The 14,886-nt window shown below is 37.9% G+C and overlaps 1 long non-coding RNA gene across 1 annotated transcript; it reads left to right on the forward strand.

Moving 5' to 3' along the window:
• Positions 1–336: 336 nt before the first annotated feature.
• On the forward strand, positions 337–14,607 carry LOC131198844 (uncharacterized). Its single transcript, XR_009155171.1, has 3 exons — positions 337–510; positions 2,349–2,454; positions 14,534–14,607. It is a non-coding gene; the product is annotated as an uncharacterized LOC131198844 (long non-coding RNA).
• Positions 14,608–14,886: the final 279 nt, after the last annotated feature.

Genomic DNA, 14,886 nt, shown 5'->3' on the forward strand with positions numbered 1-14,886 from the left:
GGTAAATACTGTATAAACAGAAATTGGAGGTAGAAATGAAATGGAAAATAATTTAAATGAAACAAAAGCAAAATAACAAGTGCAAGACATTACAGATTGCTGCATTTTGCTTCACTTTAGTTTCTGAACATTTTTGTAGGCAACACCAGAAGCAAAGTGGAATACAATACTCCTATTTGGATGTGCCAGAGTTCTCATTTGAGGCACACATGACAGGCTCAAGCTACTTTACTTTGGACACATTATATGAAATCCTACTGTAACTCTTTGGAGAAGATGTTAATACTGGGAAAGAAAGAGAAGAGGATGACCAGCAGAGAGGTGAATGGACTCAGTTACAGTAATGAATGCACTACTGGAAGACCTGAAAGGCCAGGCTATGGGCAGAGTGTAATGGAGAATTGCATGACAGCATGTAGACAACAACTTGATGGTTCATAATTAATCAATCTGTCTGGATGGAATCAAAGTAAAGCAGTCAAACACTAACCAGACTTTCTCTACGAAAAGGTATGTTAATTAAAGCTGCTTTCTGTTTCATGAATTGGGGAAAAATTCCATACAGTATTGAAAACTCCATTATTTAAAAAAAAAAGTACAAATCTATTTAGCACAATTGTTCACATCGTTTTCTAATGATCTGAATTCTTGTCAGGGTGAGTCACTACCTCTACTTTCCTTATCAATCAATTGTTTTTATATCCATCTTTTAAAATAAATACATACTTTCTGTAGGACCATGAGGCAGGGAACCTGGAAACAGAAAATTGAGATGGTGGCTGTGTCCAGGTGATCAAAGCCCCTGACATTTTTTTACATTTGTATAGGTCATATGCATAATGCCTATTAAAGAAAGGACTATGACTTCAATTGCACAATTGTGGCCACCATTTTTTACTTTTTTGACAACCTTCCCCTTGCCATCTGTTCTCATTCCATCCTCAGAACAGCCCAGTGAGATTGGTCTAAACAATGGCAACTGGTCATTGAGCTTCATTGTCTAATGGGTCAAGGAACCAGAGTAAACCCTTTAACCACCACATATCAAATGTTCTGTTCAGAATTCCAACTGCTTCATTGACATCAGGTCAAGCTAGAACATTGCTTGCATCCAACTCCAAAACCCAGGATAATATTCAGAAACCTTTTTTCAATTTTAAAGCCAGTTTTAACTTGTTTGTCACCTGCAGTAGCTATGAATAGACTGGACCTGGTATCAATGAAGTATGAAGATCATTTTGAATGCATTTTGAATGCAATAAATCCATTCCACAATACTTTCTAGCAGAGAAGCATTTTTCCTCTCTGGAAGCAGCATCTGCTGCCAGGGCTAGCAGAATATCCAAGTTTCAGAAAGTCAGGCACAAAATTCAAACTCTTGGGATGCATTCACTCATTTCTAAACCATGTTTTATAGTGCTAACCTTGCCTTGATGATTAAACTGCAGTTGGCTGGATTACACCCCATGTTCAGTTAGAAACCCTACCTTACTACCGCAGTGGCTATGTTTATAACACACATAAATCATGTTATGACGTAGCCCAATGAGTGAGTTCATCCAATATTCAATTTCAACAATATGGTTGGCTGGGAGAGAATTGGAGAAATGCTCATGGCTGGAGAACCAAACAGGCATGGGAATGACAAGCTATGGCCATGCATATCATGGCCAAGGGTTTCAACTCTTATGCTAGCTTCAAAATGGCCATTGTGCTTCCTAGGAATAGTATTTTTCTGGAAGTCACTGCTGCATAGGAGTCCATTGTCTCATTAGGGAGAGGAGTATTTGGTGTTGTGTCTGATCGCTGGCATAGCATATTGAATTTGTTCACAGCATTCCAGGCAATTAACTCTTCAGTCAAAACCATTGAGGTGAAGAGCTCATTAATCTTCAACTGTTTTGTTGCCGTTGCTAGTTTCAAAGTTCCAGGGATGGTTCTGGGTCAGCTTTTTCTACTCTAATATGGGGACTTTTAGATTGCAGGTCAGAAATATAAGCTCATATAATAAGTAAAATATTATAAGGTGCAGGATCAAAAAAACAAAAACAATAACCAAGGAAGAAAAAATCCTATGGTACTGATGTCAATCATTTTTGTTTCCTTTTCATCTTCTTTTTCTTATCTTAAAATTTTTTCTTGTTTTCTTTATCTTAGAAGACCTCCAAGGTCTTTTCCAACTCTGTTATTCTGTCATACATATTTATAATGTAGCTAATTTCTTCTTACACCCAATCATTAAGGGAAACATTAAGATCAATAAAATTTAGCAATGACTTTCTTCTTTAAAAACAAAGTTAAGTTTGCAAACAGAAAGTTAAGTTTGTATTTATATCTCTTTTATCTAGCTTTTCTGCAGCAACACATTTGTAAATTCCAATAGAAATCGTCTCCAGAAGGTTGTAGAAAACCCCACTTCCATTGGCACAGGCCGCGCAAGACTGTGAAGACAGGGTGAGATGAAAGAAGGATACAACATCCATTCTTCTGAATAAATATTCAGACTTTGCTTCCCCTCTTGCTCTGTGTCCTGATATGGCTTAATTGACAAACAGATGTTTCTTTTCCTCCCTAGAGATTGCTATGTCTGCTGGGGATTGCTGTGATTTTGATTTACAGGCTCATAAAGTTTAGGGACTCCATCTGGATGGAGGAGGGAACAACTAACTCAATGTCACACCATTCATCTGCCAATGAAAAGGTTTTTCCCACCCTGAAAGCCAGAAAGGTAGCTCTTGCCCCATTTTTTCAGGAAGCTAATTCATGTTTCACATGAATTAGATCCTATGGATCCTAATTCTATGGATCCTTATGATTAAATAAATTAAGACCTAACTGCATTGATTCCTGGACCTGGAGGCCTTCCTCACAATCACTCAAGCCCTAGTCATTTCCTGTTTGGACCGCAGCAGTATGTTTTATATGGGGCCTCTCTTGAATACTATATGAAAGCTGCAAACCTGTCACCTGCTGTGTGAGCTGCATGGATTTTCGAGATGTGGTTATCACATTTAAAGTCCTGTTTTGCACAGGCCAGGCTGTTAATGGGACTCCTTCAGGGTTTTGGCTCATACCTATGACCTGAGTTTATCTCATAGGATCCTCTGTTACAATGTCCTTCCTGTTAAAGACTACTTCAGCTTCAATCGCAACAATACACCAGCACACAATAGATTTAAACTTAAAGTGAACCGCTCCAATCTTGATTGCAGAAAATATGACTTCAGTAACAGAGTTGTTAATGCCTGGAATGCACTACCTGACTCTGTGGTCTCTTCCCAAAATCCCCAAAGTTTTAACCAAAGACTATCTACTATTGACCTCACCCCATTCCTAAGAGGTCTGTAAGGGGCATAAGAGCACCAGCGTGCCTACCATTCCTGTCTTAATGTTCCCTTTGATTATATCAAATTCATATAGTTATTTCATGCTTATGCTTATATATACTGTTGTGACAAATAAATAAATAAAATAAAATAAAATAGATTGAATGGATATGCTCCAGGACCCATCCCTTAAATGTTGTCATCTGATGGGGCCTCAGAGATACACTTTTTTGCTAGCTACACCAGTCCATTTGAGGGATTCTGAGTGATCCTTACCTTCAACCTTCTGGAAGGTTGTGAAGACCTGGTTGTTTCCCCTATTAGGATAGGATGGGAATTGAACTGCGAAGTTGTTTGGTCTGACATAGCTTTGCTTTTTAATCTCTGTTTTTATTAATTGTTGTGAGCTGCCTACGATCATTGCATGTGACAAGTGGCCATGCAAGTAAAATAAAGTGAAGTGAAGTGAAGTGAAGTGAAGTGAAGTGAAGTGTAATACCAGCAATCCACTTTCTTCCTTAATGAAATCTTCCAGCACCCTCAAAACATTACATATCTGTGAATCTTTAGATTTCCTTCAGTACAGGTAGTCCTCAACTAATGACCACAATTGAGCCCAGGATTTATGTTCCTAAGTGAGAAACTTGTTAAGTGAGTTTTATCCCATTTAACAGCTTTTTTTTTTTTTTTTTTGCTACCTTTGGTAAGTGAATCACTAAGTTCTTAACTTAATAACCTGGTTGTTAAGTGAATCTGGCTTCCCAGAAGGTCACAAAAGGGGATCACATGACTCTGGGACACTGCAACTGTCATAAATGTGAGTCAGTTCTCAAGCATCCGCATGTAAATCATGTGACAATGGGGATGCTGCAACAATCGTAAGTGCGAAAAATGGTCATAATTCACTTTTTCCAGTGCTGTTGTAACTTTGAACAGTGACTAAATGAACTGTTGTAAGTCAAGGACTACCTATACTGTTACCATCTTTTTCTTTGATAAATGGTAAGATTTTGGCTATATGCGAGCCCATAATTCATATATAATACTTTTTTTTTGTATTGGTCTTTGAGCCAGTCTTGATTCCTGGTGATTTCCTGAAGCTTTTTGAATATAATTTGAACTGCCAATTCTGAAACATCATTTCTGCTTTCTGTTCCCACAGCTGAACTCTCTCCAGCAGCCATGGCAGAGTTGTTGGCAGCATCTGGCATGTGTTAGGCGCTGCCAAGACCCATTTACCTTAGCACCCCTTTAATCTTTCCTATAACTGATACCCTGAGAGTGTTGGGTGGATGTGGCTATCAAAAAAACATTACATTTTGGAGGATTGTAGAAAATTAAAATGCACCCTACTTCACTTCTAGCCCCTCCGTCCCGCCCCCAGCATAATTTGCATAATTTGTCTGTAAACCACTCAGAGTCATTCAGGTGAGATGTGAAGAATAGATATTGGATAAATAAATATAATGGTAGACTCTATGAGGCACGTACTCTGACTGCCAAGGGAGGGGACTTACCACAGGAGGAATACCTGAGAGGAACATCCAACTCCAGAATTTGTTTCCTGCCATGGTTACCTCACTTTGTCCAAAACAAGAGCAGGCCAGAGAAAGCAAATGAGATATAAGAGAGTCAGTTTTGTCAAGTGGCTAAGACTCCAGGCTAGAAACCAGGAGACTGTGAATTCTAGTCCCACCTTAGGAATGAAAGCCACCTGGGTGACTTCGGGTTAGCTATTCTTTTTCACCCCAATTCACCACACAGGGCTACTGTTATTGCTATGGGGAAAGTGCAAGAAGGAAGGAATATTAAGTATGTTTGCATCTTGAGTTATTTATAAAAATAATAAAGGCAGGATATAAACAAACAAACAATTAACTAACTAACTAAATAAAAATACTTTGCCCAGGGTCCCCACAAGCCAAGAACCAATTCATCCTTATAGTTCATCAAGGCAGCAGAGATTCAGAATTCAGATAAGCCTTAACTCAGGGTGCATAATTAGATCATGCAATTAATTTAAGTTACTGCAGCTTTGGTTCTTAAATCGGTTATCTAATTTTATTTATAGAATGTATCCATTGCTTTTCCATGCAGCAGCAAAAAATGACATACCATGAACCCTAAGATTAATTACACGGTAACCAGAATGTTGTTTTTGTAATCTTTTTTTAAATGCACATGTACATTTACCTTTTTGCTTGAAATTGCCATCTTTTATTAATTCTGTTTTAATAGCCAACTTATTGCATTCATGTTTTCTCAGATTTGATTTACGACCATTTCCCTCCACTTAAAATGCAGTTTCCATGAGCAATTTGTCCAGTGTGAACTGGCAAAACAGTATTCATTAGGCAAATTCCAACCTACAGAATTTGAATTAGGAGCTTCCTTCTTCTAGTTTCTACCTCTATAATTGCTTCCTATTCATCAGGGTACTGTCCTGTTGCTCTTTGATTAGCCCATAATTATTCCTCTATCTTCTTCATAGGGTTAGCTTTTATTACTGGTTTCATCTCATTATTTTTCCTTTAGCACTATTTTGCAATTTTAAATCAGAGGAAAATACATAACAATTGGATGCCAATAATTAAACACAATTCCTTCTTCTTCAGCAGGGAATGAAGACTGATTAATTAAGTGGTAATTAATCTCATGGTGTTTTGGCCACTCTAAGCAGGAAACAGGAAGAAGTTACATTATAAAATGACATTGCTGAACTAAGAACTAAAAGTATCTTGGAGGCTACTCAATGGAAAATGAATGAAGCTAACAATGAAAGTAAACAAATGGTATTTCAGACACATAATATGGAAACAAGAGTCACTGGAGAAGTCCATATGCTTAGAAAAACAAAGACAACCAAAACAAGGAACTGAAAGTCACCTAGCTATTACTAGTGGCATAGAAATAAGTTCATAAGAACTCAAAAAGTTATAGACAGAAAATCCTGGTGAAATCAAGTCCATTTTTTCATGAGGAATTAGAAGCAACTGAACAACAATAATCTTGGTCATGAGAATGGCATTGCTTATAGCATAAAGTAGAGCTAATGGCAATACATTCCCATATTCAGCCACAAAAAACAAATAAGTATTCATAACTAGGAGAATGTCTACATGATATTGGAAGATGAGCTCCTGATATCAAAAGTATCTAACAAGCTATTGAAGATCACCAGCTGACAAATGTAAGTAACATTAGTGTTTTAAAAGGGGCTGGATTAATGTAGAACATCTACCTGCTGTTGCGATTAAAGACAAAAGGAAAGTTCAGTCATGCAGTGATATGTATATCACTTTATGTGAATGAAGGCAAACTTGATGTCAGAGTGGAATGTCAAGACTGAATTTTGGCATTCTGGGAGTCAGTGTAATAAAATAGGCTAGAAATGGTCCTTTCACATAAGAACATTTGATAGCAATAGCACTTAGACTTATATACTGCTTCACAGTGCTTTACAGCCCTCTCTAAGTGGTTTTACAGAGTCAGCCTATTGCTCCCAAGAATCTGTGTCCTCATTTTACCAACCTCAGAAGGAGGGAAGGCTGAGTCAACCTTGAGCCTGGTGAGATTTGAACTGCGAAATTGCAGTCAGCTGGCAGTCAGCAGAAGTAGCCTGCAGTACTGCATTCTAACCAGTACTGCATTCTAACTACTATGACTCTTTCATTTTATTTATAGAATGTATCTATACTACTTTTTATAAGGTAGTGACAATAATGCTGAGGATGAGGATGCTGAGGATGAGAATGCCATTGAGTCATTTTTTATTTCTAATAGCCACATAGTTTTTCTCCAAGAGAATCTGTCTCTAACCTGTTATTTTATGTCACTGTAGCTGAGTCCATCTACTAAGTTACATCATCGACTTGATGCTCAGTTACATCATCTGACGCTGGTACTTGATGCTGGTCATCCTTTTCTTCTCTTTCCTTCTATTTTTCTCAGCATTGGAACCTTTTCCAAAGAACTGGGTCTTCGTATAACATGTCTTAAACAGCATCATTCAAGCATGACCATTTATGCCTCAAGTGAGAACTTCAGTTGATTTCGTCAATGATCCATCTCTTCTTTAATGTCCAGCTTTCGCAGAAGCTCACGCAGGGATGGGATTCAGCCGGTTTGGATTGATTCAGGCTAACCGGATGTTAATTTTAATTTGGTTCGTGAAACTGGTAGTTTCAAGGACTGGCTGACCCTGCCCACCCTGCCCCACCACCCCTGTCCTCCCCTCCCAAGAGTCTCCATGTGGCCCATTTTGGATGCAAGGTAAGTGCAGGGCCCACACAGAGGCTCTGAGTGGGTGAAAAACAGGCCTACCAGAAATACCAGAAGTCTGAAAACGGGCCTGTTTCTGGCCTCCAGAGGGCCTCCAGAGCCTGGGAGAGGCCATTTTCACTCTCCCAGGGGCTTGGGAAAGCCTCCAGAGTCTTGGAAAGATGAAAATACCCTTCCTGCCATGGTGCAGGAGGCCAAGTAGGCCATGCCCCCATGGCTGCGCCAACCCAGCAATTGGGCAGAGAACCAGTTGCTAAAATTTTTCAGTCCCACTCTGAGGCTCACAGGAAATGCCATTTACAATCACTTGCACAATTCTGATCTTGGTAGGTATAGATATGTTGCAGCATTTGAAATTTAAAAGGAAATCATCGATGAAATGAATTAGTCATCATTATGAATAAAAGAGGCAAGAAAATTTTCCTGGGCTCCAAGATCACCGCAGATGGGGACTGTAGCCAAGAAATTAAAAGACACTTGCTCCTGGGGAGGAGAGCTATGGCAAATCTAGACAGCGTACTAAAAAGCAGAGACATCACCCTGCCAACAAAAGTGCGTATAGTCAAAGCTATGGTTTTCCCAGTTGCAATGTATGGCTGTGAAGGTTGGACCATAAGAAAGGCTGAGCACCAAAGAATTGAGGCCTTTGAACTCTGGTGCTGGAGAAGACCCCTGCGAGTCCCTTGGACTGCAAGGCGAACAAACAAGTCAGTTCTAGAGGAAATCAACTCTGACTGCTCTTTAGAATGCCAGATCCTGAAGATGAAACTGAAATACTTTGGCCACCTAATGAGAAAGAAGGACTCACTGGAGAAGAGCCTAATGCTGGGAAAGATTGAGGGCAAAAGAAGAAGGGGACGACAGAGAACGAGGTGGCTCGATGAAGTCACTGAAGCAGTAGGCATGAGTTTAAATGGACTCCAGAGGATAGTAGAGGACAGGAAGGCCTGGAGGAATGTTGTCCATGGGGTCGCGATGGGTCGGACACGACTTCACAACTAACAACAAAAAGTCTATGAGAAATGAAGGGACTCCTATTTCTTTCCCAATAATTTTATCACTGTACAGTCAGTCACCTTTGTCTTTTGTGAAAAAAAAAAACGCAGAAAACACTTACCCACAACATGACCACAACATGTCGATCTACCATTTGATATTGCCATTCAACACCATTTCAGAGAAGAAAAAATGTTATCTTAAACATTTAGTATTCATGGAATGCTAAAACTGAAAGAAAAGCAGTATCTGAGTAATTGAAAATTTGGCCTTATGAAACAAAGCAGATGACAGACACATTCTGACACTGTAATTCAACATTTATAGCAACAGCTAATTTCCAACCATCTAAAATGCAATTCTGTGTATGGATGTCATTGAATGGCTAACACTGACTGACAGTGACAATACATTTTGCAAACAAGTTTAAAGACGTCTATTCAGTCATCAAGAAGTCCTGATGGTGACTGCAACTCAGATGATGAACATTTTCTTCAAGTTCCTAAGTCAAAATAAAGAAAGCAAACAAAATAATCAAGCCCATAATAAGATCTCAAGCGATATTCCATCAGAATGTGTGGTGAAGATAAAGGACAGTGTTAATAGACTAGATTTTTATAAATAAAATGCCTAAAGGACTCTGAGTGGAAGTCTGTATAATTAAAGAAAGAGCAATTAAAAATATTCTGCATTGTAAACCAAACAAAAGAAGGAGAACTGATAACTCAAAAATAGCTGAGGAAAAAAAAAAGGCAATAGCTTAAAAGAAAATTTACTCAGTTAAATGCTGAATTCCAGACAAGGGCAAGAAGAGAACTAGATACAACTAATAAGCTACGCAAACAAACTGAGGATAAAAATTGGACATGAAGAACAACATTCTGTTTAAGAAAATTAAATAAACCAAGGGAAACTGCGATGTAGAAATGGCCACAATAAAATACAAAGAAGGCAATAGTATAATGGAGGAAAAAAGAAATGACATAAACATACAGAATTGTACAAAAAAGATCCCCCAAAATGGTATGTACTAGTTAATACTAAGTATTACCTTGTTAAATGCATTTAATAAAATGAAATTAAATGAGACTAAGGAAGTATTTTTAAGAAGTTGATGAAATACCTGCAGAGCGCTTCAAATTTCACTTTTAGAGATAATGCTGCTTGCAGTTTGTGAAAAGTATGGAAAACACAGTAATGGTTCAGGGACAAAACAAATATAACTATATTCTAATGACAAAAAGGAGGCATTGCTAAAAAAAAGCTGAAATTATCAAACAACTGCATTCTTCTCATTTTCCAGTAAATGCTTAAGATTTTGCAAATGGGGCTTAACAATATTTAAAATGAGAATTAAAGAAGTGGAAGCTGGTTTCAAAAGAACCAGAGGAAAATATCCAATGGTTAACAGGAAAAGTAAAAGAGTTCCCAAAAGATAATTGTTTTTGCTCTTTTATTATATTAAGAATTTTGTTGGTGTAGCCCAGCAGTGTAGCGATGCTGAACCAACCACAGCTTTTTCAGATTTCAATCCAGTGGTGAAATGCTACTGGTTTGCACTGGTTCAGCCAGCGAACTGGTGGCAAACCAGTTCAGATTTCACCACTGTTTTCAATCCCCTGGATGTAATGGGTCCTGGATTTTGAACAAATTTTGAACAAATTTTTGAACAAAATTGGGCCATTTTAGGTTCTTTATTAAAAATAGTGATTGATGTGATTGACGGTTACAAACATGAGTTTTAGTAGTATATAGCTAGGTCATCCTATCAACAAATTATCACGTATTTGTCATGCAATATCATGCAATTGTCAATGTATTATCATGACAATTGTCTTCCTGGTCAACAATTGTTAAAGTTGGACTATCTGAAAGACTGAATTAAAAAAAATAATCCATGGCTTTGAGCAATTATTGAGCTGAGAAAATTATTAAGAGTATCTTGGATAACAAGAAGAACAAATCCTACAGCATATGCAGCAAAGTCAGAGAACTGACTCTAAGTGCTAACTGTGAAGCTAAAGCTTCAATATTTTGGAATTCCCAACAGAGGGTTTGAACCTTATAGAACAACATCTGGCCACCTACAGGACAGAAGTGATCATGCCCAGTCTGCCTGCTGGTAGTCAGTATTACAAAAAACACCACACAGGATATAAGTGTGTCAAATAGAGAAATTCATGCAAAATCCTGCACATGGGGGCGTGACATAATGTAACATCTGCATCTCTCTGCTTTGTATATATCATCGTTTGATAAATGGCTGTATATTGTCATAGCTACATAAGTACAAGCTTACAAGAAGTAAAAAAAAAATTCTCACAGAAAATTCTGGCAAACTGAAGTCCATCAAGTCCTATTCAGTCAGAAGCAATTGAATAAGAATAAAAACAACAAAAAGAAGCACGGGGAAACATTAATTGCAGTTCCAGTTGGTTGCCAGAGAGCAAAACCTTACAAAAAACACCTTGAAAAGCAAGCAGACTAAGTATACATAGATTTGGCTATCTCCACATATAAATATTATTTCTGAGGCAGCAGGGAGAAGAGTGAGGGGAGAGGCTAATATATACATGAAGCCATGGAATGACCTAGACAAAGCCACCATTGGATTATTAAATGTTCTGGACAAATATAGTTCTGAGAGATTGCCATTGTCAATAAGCCTACTGTGAACATCTTTGCTGCCTGCTGTCACTATCCAGATGTTGAACATCTTCTCAAGATTGACAGTAAAGGCTCCAGAGTTCACTCCCTAAAGATCTTGGAAAGCTTTTCTCTAGAAGGCGCCAGCAACGGCCAATAAAAAATGGACACTTGTCTGTGCAGTGAACTCATACTGACTCTTGAATTCCTCTTCAGTCCCTTGGTAGATTAAAGAAAGATGAAGGGACTGGAATAATGTCTACATCCTAAATGGAATCAAGGAGTCGGTGGGAAAAGGAAGAGGGTGGATAAATGAAATATTATGCCTATAAAAGAAACATACAACCTTGTTTTCTTTAGCTGTTACTTTCTCAAGCCATTTTCAAAAAAATCAAATTGAGTTCAAATCTAGTTCATGGCACATAAGAACAGTGGGATGTCTCTGCACTTATGCAGAGTGCAGAAGTTTCTGCCAACTTATACAGAGTGCAGACATTTCTGCTAACACAAAAAAATTGAAGATCCCTGTCTCAGGATATTGTGCTAAGACATACTTTCTCAACCAAAGGCCCTTATGATGAGTTGGAAGGCCTGCCATTTCCAAATTTCCTCCTGGTTTTGAAATTCTAAAAGTTGTGATCCATGCATATCAGGGGCACAAGGTTGGAGAAAACTAAGCTCAGGGACAGAGTTCCCTGTTTTTCCTAAAGGTATTTATGTTAATGTTTTAGAGCAGAGGTCTTCAAACTTGGCAGCTTTAAGACTTGTGAATTATGCTGGCTGGAGAATTCTGGGAGTTGAAGTCCACAAGTCTTAAAGCTGCCAAGTTTGAAGACCTCTGTTTTAAAGATGAGCACATTTATTTAGACATCTGCTCTTATGAAGTAGAGCCATGATGAAGCTTCCAAGGAGGTCTAATTCCCTTTGCTAATTGAGTGAGTGATTGACTGATATTTTTAAGACTTTTTTGCTGTTCGAAAACTTAATACCTACAACAAATCTCCAATTTGTCAATACAGTTATAATACAGTACAATACAGTACAGTTAAAACCAAGCTCAACAATAAAACATTTTTATTTATGTACTGCCCTTATTATTTATAGTTATAAATAACTCAAGTCAGCAAACATACCTAGCACTTGTTCCTGTCCCCTTTTTCCCAAAAACAACAATTCTGTGAGGTAGGTTTGACTGAAAAAGAGTGACTCATCCAAAGTCACCAGCTGGCTTTTATCCTAAGGTTGAATTCATGGTCTTCTACTTTCTAATCTGGTGCCTTTATCACTAGGCCAAATTGGCTCTAATATTGTAAACAAAATGATAATATAACTTCTTATGAGCTGAGAAGTTACCATAGTCCATATATCTAATTGCTCTCCAGGAGTGATTAAATCCCCAGATCCCCAAAGCCTAAAACAGTCAGGTCTTTATAGAGATTCTCAGTCATCCAGGTCATGGTTGTCCCAAAGGCGCTTTTTTTCAAGAAGCAACTGGACTTTCTGGTTTTTCTTTTTCTTTCTTTCTTTTTTTTTAAAGATGTTTCGCTTCTCATCCAAGAAACTTCTTCAGCTCTCATCCAAGAAGCTTCTTCTCAGCTGAAACAAAAAAGAAAAACCAGAAAGTACTTTGCTTCTTGAAAAACAAAAAGCACCTTTGGGACAGCTAGATCATTAATAATTTTACAAAAAACTTAACAGAGTCGGATCCCATCTGATGCCCTGAAGGATACTGTTCCAGAGAAGAAGGCAGCTACTAAGAAGATCTAATCAGAAACTCAGAAGCTGGACAGAAGCTTCTGCAGCTCTCATAAAATGGGCAGAATTTAACAATCCAGCTGCAGTTTCTAGATGGCCTTCAAAAGTAGCTCAGTGTAAAGAACATTCAGTAATCCAATTATAGTTATTTTTCTTGCCTTTTATTAACACTTATCTTTTGGTTTGTGTTTATTAAAGAGCTAATGAAAAAAATTTTTTTTGCATGTTCAGATCACTGATGCTTTATTGGGCTATTTGGCACTGAAAATAATTTTGGAATGAATTTCTCTCACATTTAAACCAAATTAAGAAAACAGCATATATTTGCTTCCTTAGGAGGAGATACTCATAATCTTATCTATATATTACCATCATAAATTGCTTTAACCACAACTAACTGTGATGTCATACAGACAGGTGGGGACAACGTTACAACGTTATTTATTTATTTATTTATTTGTCATAACATCATACATAAGCATAAGCATGAAGTATCTATACAACATATAAGTATATATATGAGTATAAGCATGTAATAACTATATAAATTGTATATAATGAAAGGAAACAGTAGAACAGGTATGGTAGGCACGTTTGTGCTCTTATGCACACCCCTTATAGACCTCTTAGGAAAGGGATGAGGTCAATAGTAGACAGTTTTTGGTTAAAGCTTTGGGGACTTTGAGAAGAGACCACAGAGTCAGGTAGTGTATTCCAAGCATTAACAACTCTGTTACCGAAGTCATATTTTCTGCAATCAAGATTGGAGTGGTTAATATTAAGTTTAAATCTATTGTTTGCTCTTGTATTGTTGTGATTGAAGCTGAAGTAGTCTTTAACAGGAAGGACATTGCAATAGATGATTCTATGAGTTAAACACAGGTCCTGTCAGAGGCGGTGGAGTTCTAAGTTTTCTAAACCCAGGATTTCAAGTCTGGTGGCGTAAGGTATTTTGTTGTATTCAGAGGAGTGGAGAACTCTTCTTGTAAAATATTTCTGGACACGTTCAATTGTATTGATGTCTGAAATGTGGTATGGGTTCCAGACAGGAGACCTATATTCAAGAATTGGTCTAGCAAATGTTTTGTAAACTCTCTCAATCCCTGAGAGAGTCAGCTGTCCCCAAACTGGAGGCAAGGAAAGATGGGAACACTTGATACAGAAGTAGAACCAATTTGCTTCAAAGCTTTTAAAACTTTTTTTTTTAAAAAAAGACCAAACAATGGGATTGGATATTCTTAGCACTCCCACACTGTGTTCTCCTTTTGCTCCTCTAGTTTGCATTTTCCATCTGCTCTGTTTCTTAGAAATGTGTTTCCTAGTCACAAAATTGGCATGTGCCCCAGTTGACTAGAAGGGTCTTTTGTTTGAAAGGAACGATGTCCCCTAGCTGTGCTGGTCTCCTGGAGGGCATCTTTCCCTTCCAACAGAGGTCTATATTTGCATATATACATATACATACATATGTCTACTGATACATGTGCCAACCTTTTCTGAGAACACATTTGACACTTTTTTCTCTGTTTTAGGAATAGATGATCAAAGTCACGATTAGAATTTTGGAACGAAGAATTCTATGTACAACTGAGTTCGGTGATTAAGGTAAATCGGTATGAGAACTGCAAATGTAGTTAGCCCTTGACTTACGACCACAACTGGGACCAGAACTTCCATTGCTAAGCAAGACAGTTGTTAAGTGAATCACACCCAGTTTTATGACAATTTTTGCCATGTAGTAGCTAAATGTGTTAAGTTCGGGAAGTAACGAGGCTGGAGACCAGGGTAGTGACAACAGCTCTTTAATATAGGGTGAACCCAGCAACCTGGCTGGGGAAAAACCTCTCCTTATATACTGTTCAACCGGCGGCTTCAACCAATCAGC

This window comes from Ahaetulla prasina, chromosome 4 (genome assembly GCF_028640845.1).
Source record: "Ahaetulla prasina isolate Xishuangbanna chromosome 4, ASM2864084v1, whole genome shotgun sequence".
In the NCBI taxonomy this organism is placed as follows: Eukaryota; Metazoa; Chordata; class Lepidosauria; order Squamata; family Colubridae; genus Ahaetulla; species Ahaetulla prasina.